Genomic DNA, 14,225 nt, shown 5'->3' on the forward strand with positions numbered 1-14,225 from the left:
TCGAGTATAGGTCACTCTTAAACACTATCTATTTTCGAGGCTAGTTGATTCGACAGGAGAGTTGTTACACACTCCTTAATAGGTTTCGACTTCCATGACCACCGTCTTGCTGTCTTAATCGACCAACACCTTTTATGGGTTCTAGGTTAGCACACAGTTGGGCACCGTAATCTAACTTCCGGTTCATCTCGCATCGCTAGTTCTGTTTGCCAAAAATAGCCCACTTGGAGCTCTCAATTTTATAGCTCGACTCAACGAAGCAGTTACACCGTTATATCTATTTAAAGTTTGAGAATAGGTCGAAGGCGTTATGCCCCAGATGACTAATAATTGGATTTACCTGATAGAACTCACTAAGGGCTCCAGCTATCCTGAAGGAAACTTCGGAGGAAACCAGCTACTAAACGGTTCAATTAGTCGTCCTTATACCTAAGTCAAACGTATGATTTGCACATCAGTATCGTTGCGGGCATCCACCAAAGTTTTCTCTAGCTTTGCTTCACTCAAGCATAATTCACCATCTTTCGAGTCCCGACAGGCATGCTCTTACTCAAACCCTTCTCAAAAGATCAAGGTCTATCAGCAGTGCACCAATAACGTATCCTGCCAATCAACTTCTATGCGCCTTATGGGATTTCTAGCCCGTTGACTCGAAAACATGTAAGACTCATTGGTCTGTGTTTTAAGACAAGCCAAATAGGGAGCTAGCAGGCTGACGCCCAGAGCACGCAAGCGTTGAAGCGTGCCGAGACAGTGCGTGCTAAATCCCACGATCGAGGCGACATCTCTACGGGTGTATCAAAACCCCAAGCTTTGGTCGTCGCCATAACCCGCGTCTGTTTATGCCCCAAGTCGATCAATGGACCAACTCTAACTGTTCCACATCCGACTGGGGCTCGATAATTTCAAGCACTCTTCGACTCTCTTTTCAAAGTACTTTTCATTTTTCCCTCACGAAACTTGTTTGTTATCGGTCTCACTCGTATTTAACCTTTAACAAAATTTACTAACCCATTAGGGCTGCATTCCCAAACAACCCAACTCGTAGACAGTGCCTCGTGGTGCAATAAAATTACGGCACAACGGGGCTTTAACCCTCTCTAGCACCCCTTTCCAAGGGACTTAAGCCCAATCCACCGCTGAGGACGCTTCTCCAGACTACAATTTGGACGCTGATGGCACCCAATTCTCAAGCTGAGCTTTTTTTGGTTCTCTCCCCGTTACTAGAGGAATCCTAGTAAGTTTCTTTTCCTCCACTTATTAATATGCTTAAATTCAGCGAGTAATCCCATCTAAATGCGAGCACCGTCCTTACAATGCCAAAAGGGTTTAAGGGTCTCGATTGACGAACATGCACGACTCCGAATGAGGTTACAAACCTGGGGTCACAATGCGAGCACCGTCCTTACAATGCCAAAAGGGTTTAAGGGTCTCGATTGACGAACATGCACGACTCCGAACGAGGTTACTTATAACATTATCACCAATCATCGCAACGATGATGTCGTCGAGGACTCGACTTTAGGCCAACCATTGGTTGTGAGCGCATAGAAGGCCAATTTTAGCCCATAGTCCAATCAAAGCCCGAGGGCTTGAGATTGGATGGGGGCAACAATGCGTCATACCTAGGCATACATGCCCTTGGCCTAATGGCTTAGGGCACAACTTGCATTCAAAGACTCGATGGTTCACAGTATTCTATAATTTACACCAAGCATCGCATTTTGCTGCGTTCTTCATCGATGCAAGTCAAGATATCTGTCGCCAAGAGTTATGCTATTATTTTGCGATGAAAGAACATCATTGAAGCACTAACACTGCAAACAATACGATGACAGAAGACGTCTCTTTTTTCATTTCGATTCCCTGGCATGATTTGCACTGGGGGTTTGTTCATTTTACATCGAAAAGGTTGATCCTGACATCTCACCGCACCCAATGGGCAAAGGGACAACAAGACCAACTGTTTCGTCATATGTGGGTGGCGAGAGGCAACGATCCACTCACACCACCTCCAATAATGTTTACAACGCGTTCACAGGTCGTTCTACTAAGTAAGTTTCAATAATAATCTTCCGTAAGTACACCTATAGAAACCTTGTTATTTCTCATTCCTTTAATTGATAAGGTTCAATAGACTTCTCGTGACGTCACTGGCAACAAACCGCCCACATCGTTGCTCTCCAAACACTTCGCCAGACCATTCAATTGGTAAGAGCAATAAGCAGTGTGTACAAAGGGCAAGGACATAGTCAACGCGAGCTGATGACTCGTGCTTACTATGAATTCCTCGTTGAAAACTAACAATTGCAATGATCTATCACTATCACGATGAAATTTCAATAATTACCTTGGCTTATTGGATAAGGCTATAAACTCATTGAATACATCAGTGCAGAGATTTTGGGATATCCTTAAAGAGTGCGATCTAGAAGATTTGGGTTTTTCTGGTCCATGTTTTACTGGGGAAAAGGGAAGACTGGTGGATAACAATGCACGTGAAAGACTGGATAAAGAGGTGGCGACTCCAAGATGGTGGAAGCTCTTTCTGAATTTTTTTTGTGAAATATCTAACACATACATTTTTGAATCATTGTCCTATTCTAAGGGATATTGCCCTATTCTAATGGATACTGTAAAGAAGGAAAAGGATACAAAATAGGAGGATAATGTCCAATTTCGATTCAGTGTAGATTGGATTTTTAAAGAGACGAGTGAAAAATGCATCACAACGTTTGGAATCGTCAAATCTGGATTTGTCGAGAAAGTTGGATGGGTTAAGAATGGAGTTGAGTAAATGGGCCATGAATGGGGAAAAGAGAAAATCAAAAGTCAGTGGAGTTGAGTTTGAGACTTCGAGAGATTTGCTAGAAGTTAAACTTGCATTGAATATGGAGGCTAATAAAGAGTTGTTTGGGGAATAGAGGGTAAGGGTCAATTGGTTAAGATTTGGTGATCGCAATATTGGGTCTGCATCCATTCGAAAAAGGAAGAATATTGTTAAGGTTTATTTTATAAAGATTGGAGGGGGTGGTAGACAAGGCTGATATGGCTATGATTTTTAATGAGTACTTTAAGAAGTTATTTAGAGCTTCTTCTATTATTGATTGTGATCATGTGTGCATAACTCCTAATATCCCTAAGGATATGAATGCTGCAAAACTAACTACCACCTTTACAGAAGAAGAGGTAGGAATTGCAATTAAAGACTCGTGGTGAAAGTTGGTGTCTTTACCAAGTGAACCGATGACAAACCTTGTGTAGTTTCAGGGTCACACGACCTCCCACATAGGCGTGTGAGCCACACAAGTGGACCACACAACCATGTACGATTGTATTTTAGGGTACCTTTTTGAACCACACGGCCACAGCCTGTTACATAGCCTGCCATACAGTCGTGTCCTTATCATAGGGAATTTTATTGTTTCTCACATGGCCTCAGGCTGTTACATTACCTAGCCACACTGTCGTGTGACCCTTGTTTTACAATTTTGCCCAAAATTTTGTGATATGTTCAATTGAATCCTTGATATTTTGACTGTTTTGAAATTTTATGATCTTATTAACCAAATTGAGATTGTATTATGTGTATGATTTGTGAAACTGTTCTTGTCTATTGTCACTATTTTAAAAAATAAATTGTTGTTGTTACTACTGCTTTTGTCTTACTGATTGCATGTTAAGCATATCTATTGTTACTGTTGAACTGAATACATGTAAAGAATATTTATTGTTTATGTATTGTTTTGTTATCAACATGTCATATTGCATTGCATTGGGTGGGTCAATATGAACGAAGGAAGTACTGGCAGTTTAATAATATACAAACACCAGTGGTTTATTCATAACTTACTTGCAATTTATTTGTAATCTATTTATCTAATATTTACTGGTGGTTTACCCATAATTTTACTGGTAGTTTTACTGCAATTACTAGTGGGTTATCCACAATGGAATGTGTATGGATGGATGAAATCTAAGGAACTCTTATTGTTGTGTGCAACGACTGATGTGTAGGAACTTTTTCTGTTAAACATTAATTGCATTGACATTCATAAGCATGCACGAGCATATTGTCAGATTCAATATTGCTATACGATTGAGTTTGTTTTGAGAACTGTTATTTTGTATGTCATGACTATTTTATGGCACTGATTTTCTTGTATTTGAACTCACAGTGAGATTCTTAAGCTCACCCCTTAGTTTCCATCTTTAGAGATAACTTACAAGGTTAGAACATAGACTTGGCATTTAGAGGGCTTGTCCCAAATTATTTTTCATCAAAAGTGTTTAAAACATAATTATTATAAATTTTGTTATTTGGGGATTGTATTATTTCATATGAACTTTGGCATGAGACTTTAATTTTGGGATAATTTTGGCAAGCATGACATTTAAATTGTTTAGACTATTGAAACTTAGAATTGAATTAATGACACATGAAATCTAGTTTTCATTAAAACTATGTCAAAATATTACTTTTCCATTACAATATTGTGTAAATGGGATTTTGAAAGGTCTATAAATTGGAAAACAACTAAGTTTTCAAAAATAGTCACTATTACAAGGAAAATGTTAAAATCAATCAATTTTCAAAGCTCATGTCTTTTAGTGAAAAAGAGATAACACACTAACTTATTCTACTAAGGTAAGCAACTGTTTAAAAGAGACTGTTCGATAATTTTAATAAGCCATTTCAGTAGCTAATGTATTCTTCAAAATGCGGCTGCAATATTTAGGCCGAGTTAGGGAGGTTACAAGAGAATACTAAAAAATAAGGGCATACCAAAAAAATGAGAGGAAATACCAAAAAAATGAGAGGAAATACCAAAAAAATTAGAGAATACTAAAAAAATGTGAGAGTATACAAAAAAATATGATGGTGTGCCAAAAAAATATAAAGGAATACTAAAAAATGTGAGGGGTTATAAAAAACACGAGGATGTACCAATTTTAGTTTGTATTGGTAAATATGTTTAATGTATTTAAATATCATATTTTAAAAAATATATCATTAGATTTAATTATTCCATCACAAAATTTTAACATAAAATTAAAATAATTTTTAACTTACAAAATTTATCATCACAAAATCCAATTCAAAATTCTTAACATTTAAAAATAATATATCTTTATATCAAAATTATATCTTGCACCAAATTCAAAGTAGTACTATTAAATATGTGGGAATATAAAAAACAAAAACTATGAGGAAGTACTAAAAACACTGAGGGATACTAATTTTCTCTTTACAAATTCTAACATGAAAATATAATGATTTAAAATTACCAAAACTTACTGTAAAAATTCCAATTGAAATTTATATTGAATCTTAATTTCAGAAATTATGAGAGAATATAAAAAAAATGCTACGAAATACCAAAACTTATGAGAATGTAACGATTATTATGAGAAAATATCAAAAGATATAGAAGTGTTACCTATTTGTAACTAGTAAATTGTTGAATGGGTAAAAACTTGTCCTAGGCTTTTTTCTTTTCGAAGCTCATGGCAGCATGTATATGTTTCGATTAAAAATAGTAAGGAGTGTTGAAGATAATGATATTTCTAATGTTTAAAATATTATTAATATTATTTGTGGGATAAACATGTATTTTAATTTAATGTATAATTATATATATGAACTTTAATTTAGTGTAATTATATATATATATGTAATTCTAATTGTGATTCAAAGGTATATTCAAACTTTAATTTAGATTTAATCATGTACATTTAAAAATAAATACATCAATTTATTTTTATATTGGATAAATATAATTATTTATGTATGCAATATATAAACATAAAATAAGGTTATATCAATAATCGTGTTAATAATTTACAAAATTGAATTAAATTAAAATTTCATGAATAAAATTATACAAAATCAAAGTTCATGTACACAATTGCACATTAAACCATAATTATGTATGGTTTTGGATTTAACCCTATTATTAGTGTTTAAGATATACTAGATAAAGTGAGGAGGGTAGTTAGTACAAAGGAGGACTTGCGCAAATCCAAAGGTTTTGTGAACTGGGCCATTGGAAAATTGATGGCGGAGGAGAAAGTCAACAGAGAGGCTATGTATTGTGTTTGACCAGTGTTTGTTTAATATGGTTCCTTATGTTAAAGATAAAAAAAATGGAGGAATATGACTTTAATCTCTCACCTTTTTGGGTCCGTATCTCGAATATACCAATGCAGTTAATGGATAAGAAAAAATGGCTATAGAAGTAGGTAGCACGATAGGGGAAGTGTTAGCCATAGACTGACGTGATAGAGACAGTGGTTGAATAGAATATATGCATATTAGAATCATTATTGATATTCATAAACCGTTGCGAAGGGTTGTTCATTATGTTGACAAAGAAGGGATGGAGTTAATCTGTGCTATTCGGTATGAGCTGTCTAGGTTCTGTTACATATGCGGCCTAATAGGACATATGACTCAAAAAAGTGTCAAAGAGGAGGCTAACAGTAAGATCCATAAGTCTGAATTTCAATATGGTAATTGGCTAAAAGCATCCCTAGGAGTTACAAACCAAAACAGAGGGTTGTGGAGAAATGGAATAGAAATGAACAAAGATGATAAAGAGGCTGAAAGAGAGGTATCTAGGAAGACATATGGTGGGTTAGGGACAAATGCGCCAAATGATCAAGTAGAAATGGAATGAGTGGAATGTAACACCCCAAACCCGAGACCATCGCCGGTGTCGGACCCGAGGGGTTAACAAGCCAAGTTCATGCTTCCCTTTTCGAGCCATTTTCGCATGGCCGTACATACTTACATTACAACATATTTAACAAACAAGAGGTAGTCCTATACATGCCATCTCAAGTTCAATCAAAAATTTATACCAAAATGGAGGCTTGATAGTGTGAATGACTTCGACTTCAACGATCCCAAATCCGATTGCCTCGGCGAAATCTAGAAAACCGAGAGCCAAAGCAACGGGTAAGCATTTTTATGCTTAGTAAGTCTCAAGGAATATAATCAACTCTAATTACAGCAATACATTCACATAGCCAAATGCATCATTTCATTTATACACATTCTTACTTCACACTTCATCATTATATAATTTCACAAAGTATCAATCAATTCAATAACTGAAATTCATTAGTCGATTGAGCGAATGTTGCTCAAACATGTCGACTTTCCGATGCACATATAACGTACCTTATCCTTTGGGCTTTTCGAGTGTACTAATTGAATTCATTACAGCAACCAACACTCACCTCCAGCCCAAGATTCTTCAGAATATATCCGGATATAATCACGTGCACAAATGCCTTCGGGTCTTAGCCCGGATAGAATGTTTCGCATGAATGCCTTCGGGTCTTAGCCCGGATGTAGCCACTAGCGCAATTGCCTTCGGGTCTTAACCCGGATATAATTTCCAGCATAATTGTCTTCGGGATTTAGCCCGGATATCATTCAATTTCCCATGAACACATACATCAATTATCATTGGACATACATAATTCATTTTCGTTACTAAGGCTCAAACGCAATTATAGTCACAAGCATATTCGCCTTCGGGACTTAGCCCGGGTAGAATTCAAATACTCATGCATACACAATCAATAATCAATACACATCCATACTTTATTTCACACAATTCAAGTAGGGTCACTTCTTGAGGACTTACCTCGGATGTTGTCGAACGGCTTTTTCGGCTATTCGATCACTTTCTCCTTCCCCTTGTCCAATTGTGGCCCTCTAAGCTCTTGAGCTAATTCAAACAAATTCAATTTATTAAAACCTCATTGTGCTAGCTTTTGGCGAATATGACAAGGAGTTTAAATGGTCATATGGCCACCCTTTAGCTTGAATACACAATGGTCATGCACATTTTATACTACATCAAGCAATTCAATACAATTTATTCGAGCATCAAGGAAATGCTAAGGCCTTCAATAGGCTACCCAAGGCCGAATATTCATGTACATGTTGAGGTCAATTTTGCACTTAATACCTCACAAAACAGCATGCAATTTACTAATTAATGCTTTGCACATTGTGGCCCAAAACTTATAATATAGCATCAAGCACCTATATGTGTGCTAGGCAAATTGTGCTTGCAATTTCACAAGCATTCTTCCACATCTTCTTCTTTAAACCAATATATTCATCACTTAGTTCATAACCAAAACATAATGTGCAATCATATATATGCATATATGAGCATGGCAATTTCAAGGTGTCCATAGCCATCCAAAACACAAATTTTAACTAACATGCAAGAAGCATGAATCATGCTCAAGAATGCATCATGGCGAATATGACAATCATGCTTCTTTTCAACTTCAATCATGATAAAACAAAAGAAAGCTCAAAATCTTACTCATAGGTAGACAATCCATCATTGCATGCATCATCATCAAGTTTCACACTTAGCATGCAATGGCTTTATCACCATAACAACTTTGGCCAAATGCCATTTCCATGGCATAACAAAGATTTGAGCCATGGCTAACATGCACATCAAATTAGCAACCAAAACATGCATGAAACTCCCAACACAACCTCATACATACCTTACTCTTGATGCAAATTTAGCCAAATCACCTTCTAGATCTCTTCTAAACAAAGGAAATGAAGCAAAAATCCTTCTTCCTCTTAGTATTTTTGGCCAAAAGGAGAGAACAAGGATGAACAAATTTTTTGTTTTTTCTTCTTGGTTGCACGGCAATGGGGGGATGCTACTCTCTCACACATTTTTTTTTTCATTCTTTTCTTACCCATGCTTATTTGTTTATTATTTCTCCTAATGCCCAACAAAACATGTTTCATGACATGTTTAGCCCATATCTCTTTGTCATGGCCGGCCATCACTTGTAAAAGGGAATTTGACATGCAAGTCCATTATTTTGCATGCATGCTTTAATTAGTCATCACACATTTCCCTATCGTACTTTCAAGGTTCACTACTAAGTCCTTTCTAGTGGAATTCACCTTTATAACACTAAATCAATCATCATAAAATGTCATACATGAGCACACACATATTATAGGCATCAAAATAAATTTTTAATTATTTTTATGCCTCGGTTTTGTGGTCCCGAAACCACATTCCGACTAGGGTCAATTTTGGGCTGTCACATCGAAAATATGGATGACGAGTCAGAATAGAGCACATAACATAAAATACAGGCTCTGAAAATATATCACGATGGAATAAGGAAAATGAAGGCAAAAAGAAAGAGAGTCAAATAAAGTAATAGTGAGTTAATTGAATAAAGTCCAAGTAGATTGGTTCGGAAGAAACTTTTGGATCATTTGACACCATTAAAGAAGGCGGCTGGCGAACAACCTCGCTAGGATCAATAAAGTTTTTAAACTAGAATTGTCATGGGTTGGGGTCACCTGTGACAATTCGGGAACTTAAGCAACTTATAGTTGCTAAAAACCCCAATATTATTTTCTTATGTGAGACTAAAATGAATGCTATCAAATTTCAAAGGGTTCAAACAAGGTGCATGATACAAAATGGATTGGTCATCAATTCCGAAGGCCGTAGGGGGACCTCGCGATATGTGGAAGGATGATGCTAACGTTACCATACAAACTTACTCTAAGCATCATTTTGATTCAATTGTCAAGCTGGGAAGTAATAGTAATATTCAGGTCACTAGTTTTTATAAGCACACCAATTCCCAACGAGAGGAGCAGCTCTTAGGATATACTTCGTAGAGTGGGAGCTGCGGTCAAAGAGGAGTGGGTAGTGGGCGGGGATTTTAATGCCATACTAAATGATGCAGAGAACGAGGGTGGTCGTAGGATCGTGAGGGCGAATATCAATGAGTTCAGAATGTGATGGATGATTTGGCCCTCGTGGATATTAAACCGGATCACAGGTGGTTCACCTGGGTCAATAACATAGAGGGTGATAGGTTGATCAATGAGAGACTTGATAAATTTGTCACGTCAATTTCTACTCTAACACCCCATACCCGTATCTTATACCGAGGTGGAATACGAGGCGTTACTTAACTTGAACTCATACCTACAACCAATTCTGAGTCTTCATGACTTGGAAAATTTAAAATTTTCCTAAACTTATCAATACATTCTTAATATGGGATTAAGAGGCCCAAAACACACATCGAAAATCATTCGGGACCAATCTGGGTCTTTTTGACAACTATAGGAAAATGTCACTTGACACAAGGGCACACGCCCGTGTGAGCATTCCACCATGGCCGTGCTGATGGCCTGTATGTCTCATACGGCCTAAGCAAGACAGGGACACGCTCGTGTCTCTGGCCCGTGTCCTTCACACAGCCATGACACGCTCGTGTCCTAGCCCGTGTGCAAAAACCTAGACATTTTGTTTCTGAAGTCAGCAATTCTTAAGGGCTACATGGCCAAGACACACACTCGTGTGCTAGACTGTGTCCTTCACACGGCTGAGACATACGGCCGTGCCTCTGCCAGTGTGTTTACTATCATGCATACTGACTTGAAATTTTTATGTGCAGGGGACACATGGCTGGACAACACACCCACGGTGATGAAAAAGACACACGGCCTAGACACACGCCTAAGTGTCTACCAGTGTGGACAAATTCAGGCTATTTACCAAGCCTCTTTGCCACCCGTACTTACACAAAAGTAACCAAAGCCAGTACAAGACTAATTCATGCAATAAAATCAGCCACAATAGACAATATTTCATTTGTACATTCTACTCATCCATGAACATAACACCATTTGCATATATCAAAATGAATATTAGCCATCATTCAAGGCTTACTATAAAATGAGGAATTTATCCCAAGCCAACACATTTGGCCAAATTAATAACAACACAAAACACAAGTCTAGTTCCCTATACATGCTATATTCAAAAATATAAATCAAACTATATCGAATGCTTCGATTGATAGTGTGATCGATATTTCTGACTTTCGTTGATCCTTGAACTAGATAGACAGCACTATAAGAAAAAGGAAAGGAGAAGGAGTAAGCATAAAGCTTAGTAAGCTACATATAAATAATTATACAACAATACTTTGTCATTCATCAACAAATATCATAATACACAAGTGGGCATAAGCAAAACTTACTCATCAATACTCAATACACATCATATAGCATATAATGTGGCTCACATTTTATACATATCAAATAGGTACCTGTATCACTCACAACACGGCTATGCTTCCCTCATTAACTAGAAATCAGAACTTTCACCGTTGAACCATTTGGAATGCTATCGAAAATACCATAGCCTCAAACGTGGGGTAAGATACCGATGCCGAGCCCCAGACATGGTCTTACACTGGCTTATATCTCAGGTCAAAGCCATGTCCCAGACATGGTCTTACACTGGCTATCATCTCGTAGCCGACGCATGTTCCAGACATGTCTTACACTGGCTTACATCTCGAGGCCAATGCATGTCTCAAACATGTCTTACACTAACACTCGTCTCAATACCGATGCCATGTCCCAGGCATGGTCTTACACTAGCTCTCACAAATGACCCCATCGTCATGGCATGAATATCCGATTTATTTCCCTAGGGTTCCAACGAGAATTTTACTATCTTTATTTTCATCACATTTTCTCATTTCGACAAGTCAAGCAATTCATGCTTTAATAATTTCGATACAATTCAAACACATATATCATCAATGTAGTTGTATTATTTACATACAACTTACCTCAGATTACAAAATGTGGCGACTAGTCGATTTAGTCGATTTGCTTGACTTTCCCTCGGTCTAGGTTCGGATTCGATATTTCCTGATCTATAATAGAAAAATACACTTATTTAATCACTAAATAAAATTAGGCAATCGAAATTTCACTTCTTTGGTAAAATGACCATTTTGCCCTTAGATCTTGACAAAATGACCATTTTACCCTTAGGCTTTTTATCGAATTTATTTATTTCTCAAGACTAACCGAACCTCTTTGAATCTTATAGAAACTCCAAATTCCCACTATTTCACACATTTATTATCTATTTTACAACTTATGCACATTAGTCCTTTTAGGTGTTTTCATGCTAACACCTTTCACAAAAGTTGTTTATAAGACACCTAAGACTCATTTTCTTCCATAAAAACTCAGAAAACATTCCAAATCCTTTCATGGAAAAACCCTAAACTCTTAATCATTTTGCAAAATAGTACCCTCATTTGAAAGCTCATGCTTCAAGGGCCTCAACAGTACAAAAATATTTAAGAAAAGCCATAGGGTCACTTACTTGTAAAGGCTTAAAGTTGCTAAAATTTCAAGCTCTTAAAACCCCATTCTTAGCTGAAAATTACGGTAGAGGAAGAATATGAAAAGGGATGATATCATCCTTCTTTTATCTATTTCTATTTTAGTAAAAAATAAGCCACCTAACCCACCAAATTTTAAAATTTTGTCTCCTCTTTGACTCTATGGTCGGCTATGCTTCTTTAAAAAGGTCTAATTGCCCTTTAAAATCCCCCAAATTTGATTCTCTAATAAAATAACACCTTTAGCTATCAAATTAGGACTTTTGCACTTTATGCGATTTAGTCCTTTTTCGCAATTGGGCTCACAAACGTTAAAATTAGCTCACCAAATTTTTTCATGCACTAATATAAAAATGCTATGACCCTATATTATTAATAAAATAATTTTTATGACTTCAGATTTGTGGTCCTGAGATTACTATTTCGACTAGCCCCAAAATCGAAGTGTTACATCTATGGTGGAAAAATATCATTTTATTGCTTTTAGTGTTGTGAGGCAAACATAGTCGGATCATGCTGCTATTTTATTGGATTTGAGTGGTCGTACCTAAAAGTAAGCCCATTAATAATAGGCTACGATTTGGTTATGAAGAATGCTGGGCGAAAGAAAATGATGGTAAGAGAATTATTAATAATGCTTGGAATAATGATGTTAGAAGCTACGATAACAAACTGGATAGGGTTTGTGAGTTCTTGGAACCTTGGAAATAGAATAAACAGCGGAAATAAAGAGATATATTCATAGGTTGGAGAAAAAAATTAACAGAATCATTGACTTGTCTAACAGGGGGATAGTGAGAAGAGATTGAAGAAGACGTGTTGCAAACTGGATTATCTCTACACAAGGGAGGAGAAATATTGAGCGCAAAGACCAAGGGCCCAATGGCTTAAGGAAGGCGATAGAAATACTAAGTACTTTCATGCAAAAGCAACTGGCAGGTTAAAGAAGAATAGGATTGAAAAACTCAAATATGGTCATGGTAATTGGGTCACATATAACAAGGATATTTCTAATATTGCTAAAAAGCATTTCTGGAATCTTTTTCAGTCCAATGGCAATAATATCAACTATCATGATTTGGATTATATCAATGATTGCATTACTAGGGAGAATAATGAGTATCTTACAAGGGAATATACTGAGAGTGAAGTTTTTCAAGGCATCAAATAGATAGACCCTAGTAAAGCCCCTGGCGTCAATGGTTTCTTTGGAAGTTTTTTTAAGCATCACTGGGACATTATAGGAACGGACCCCATGAGGTTTTGCTTGGATGTGCTTAATGGACAGGAGAATATTTATTTATTTAATAAAACTATTATTATTTTAATTCCTAAAATTAGAGACCCCTGCAATATTACTAATTTTCGTCCTATAAGTTTGTGCAAGTATTGATCGCGTGATTCGTAACAAGTAATAAATATTTATAATGAAGATCAAACCTAGACTAACTATTATCACGACAAAAAGGCAAGCGCACCTATCAAACAATAGTATAGTAATGGCAAGACCAGGATATCGTACCCAAGGGAACCAAAAGTACTAGTAATGACTGTCTTTTTATTATCTAGCCTAAAAATAATGGGGTTTTGTTTTAATTTAACTAATTATCTAAACTAAGAACGCACAGAGAAAAGATTTGGGGAATTGCTTTTGGGAAAATCGATTGACTTGAGACAATACCTAAGGAAAAATCCACCTAGACTTTATTTGTTATTCTGGCTTCGAATCGGACGATTTATTCATTCAACTTGTTCTGTAGAGATCCCTAAGTTATGTTATTATCCCTATTCAAGACTAATAATGTCTAATCCCTAGATTGAATAATCGAGACTTTTCTCTAATTAACACTCTAGGATTGCATTAACTCGATCTATGGATCCTCTTATTAAGTTTCACCCTAATCCGACAAAATCTTGTCACCCTATTTCTAGGCGCACAAACAACTCCGTTTAATTATGATAAAAGTACTCTTAGACAG

At 36.5% G+C, this 14,225-nt stretch overlaps 1 non-coding gene across 1 annotated transcript; it reads right to left on the reverse strand.

Annotated features, from left to right (window-relative positions):
- Positions 1 to 1,619: 1,619 nt before the first annotated feature.
- On the reverse strand, positions 1,620 to 1,773 carry LOC128289788 (5.8S ribosomal RNA). Its single transcript, XR_008279431.1, has one exon. It is a non-coding gene; the product is annotated as a 5.8S ribosomal RNA (ribosomal RNA).
- Between the last annotated feature and the right edge of the window lie 12,452 nt (positions 1,774 to 14,225).

The sequence above is a fragment of the Gossypium arboreum genome, chromosome 2 (genome assembly GCF_025698485.1).
Source record: "Gossypium arboreum isolate Shixiya-1 chromosome 2, ASM2569848v2, whole genome shotgun sequence".
NCBI lineage: Eukaryota > Viridiplantae > Streptophyta > Magnoliopsida > Malvales > Malvaceae > Gossypium > Gossypium arboreum.